The sequence below is a fragment of the Taudactylus pleione genome, unplaced genomic scaffold, assembly GCF_031769625.1.
Source record: "Taudactylus pleione unplaced genomic scaffold, aTauple2 ptg000615l, whole genome shotgun sequence".
Taxonomy (NCBI): domain Eukaryota; kingdom Metazoa; phylum Chordata; class Amphibia; order Anura; family Myobatrachidae; genus Taudactylus; species Taudactylus pleione.
Genome location: NW_028285017.1, coordinates 4,713,057 through 4,715,267, shown reverse-complemented (window position 1 = coordinate 4,715,267; position 2,211 = coordinate 4,713,057).

Sequence of the window (2,211 nt, the reverse complement as noted above, 5' to 3'; positions counted from 1 at the left end):
GTGTGTTTGTTTTAGCAGCCAATGAGAGTCAGGCTGCTGCACCCAGGGCCGGAGCCGGGTTGGAGCTCACACATGAGCTCCGCCTTCCAGCTCCCGAACTGGGTGAAGGGAGAGACGTCAAGACGTCTTTCCCATAGTGCCGAGCGGAAGGCCGAGGGAGCGGACAGCGGCAGGCGCAGGAGCAGCGATTCCAGTACGTATAATTTTGTCTGTGTGTTTTATGTGTAACAGGCACTACTACTTGGGGTCCTGTATATTGGGCACTACTGGGGGCACTGTATATTGGGCACTGCATAGTTGTCACTACTGGGTGCACTATATATTGGGCACTGCATAGAGGACACTACTGGCGAACTGCAAAAGGGGCACTACTGTGGGTACTGTATATTGGGCACTGCAGGGGGCACTGCATAATGGGTACTGCATAAGGGGCACTATATATTGGGCACTGCATAGGGGGCATTATATAAGGGGCACTATATATTGGCACTACTGGGGCACTGTATAAGGGGCACTACTGGGGCACTGTATATTGGGCACTACAGGGGGCACTGCATAACGGGCACTGTATTAGGGGCACTAATACTAGGGGCATTGCATAATGGGCACTGTATAAGGGGCACTACTACTGGGGGCAGTAAGGTGCATATGGAATGGAAAGGAATGCTCCCAGAGTGATGAGAAATGGTGGTGTGTCATGTTGACACGCCAGCCATTTTTCAGTGGCCGTGCCATGAGGTCATGCCCACTTTTTCGGCGCGTGCACATAGGGGGAGGGGGGCTCCATTTTTTATCTTGCCCTGGGCTCCAATACCCTAGTTATGCTACTGATAATGGCACCTGGCTAAGGATGCCCCTTCTTTCTCTCTGCTTGCTCCTCCTGAGAAATAGAAAGTAATAAAGAGTTTGCTCTGAATTTTTTGCAAAAGTTCACAACTTCCCTCAATGATTTAGCGTCACTAACTGGGACAATGATAGCCCTCTCTTTGACTTTCTTCCACAGTCCTTTCTACGTAGGAACTTACAATCTCTTCTTAGGCTTTTCTTACAAATCTGTCACAGCTAGCCAGGCATGGTTTACCTGTCCTCCCATGTTATATGGGAGATTTCTAATTGGTTTTACTGCCTATTCCAAATTACAGGCCTGTGCTGCTACACCCTCCTCCGATTAACAGTAACATCAGATGCATTTTTTGGGGGATAGGAAGCTTTCTCCCAACCCATAGCTACAGTATTCCAGAAAAATGGTTATAAGTGGAAACTCATTCATATAAATACTTTAGAACTGAGAGTTGAGAAATGAATTCTTCAATCTCTTGTACCTCCCGAGATACCAAATGCTGAAGTTGTTCTTTGTATAGACTATTTGACTGCTATGTCCGATATCATTGTTCTCAATCACTTTCCACCTAGGTACTCCCTGGCAGACCATTTGCATTATTTGTACCACCATCATTTGCAAAGCACTACATAAATAATTAATAAAATGGCTATTTACATAAAATCTTTAGGTGCCGTGGAATATAAAAGCAATATCTGGCCCCCGATATTTAAGTGTCCAAGTCGCTGCGAGTTGCGGCGGTGGATAAAAAATTACCAGAGCAATTCAGCATGCATGCAACTAATATCCCCCCCCTTTTTCTACTTGGTATGACCCCTCCCTTTCATGCACCTGAAAAGTACTGCCATTTTGATTGAGCAGCTGCCATTTTTTGTTTATTTAATTAGCACCTCAGTCAATTTGATTTAACCACCTGTGCTGGAGCACAGATATCCTTAAAACAGGCGGCACTTGTAATAATAACCAAACCAACACGTTTCATACTTCTTGTACTTTATCAAGGATCCCTTTTATTGCTATTTTTATTTTATTGATTGATTGCTTGTGGACACAAGTTAACATTTTATTACTACAGTTAACACACAGACAGTGCTCATTTTTCACAATAGTTTGATTTTTTTGCACCTTGTCATTTAGTTAAATCCCCCCATATTTAAAACACACATTTTTCAGCACCCATACCTGGGACTCAAACTCTCAACCTCATATAATACAGTCAGACACATGGAATTATTTGCTCCTGCTTAGAAAGCCTAGTAACTGTAACTATATGAACCAAGTTATAATGGTCAGTTTAAACTTTAAACTATTACAGCTAAGAAGATCCATGTAGTGTGCTTGTTCAGCCATGCAATACATAGATTTGCTTA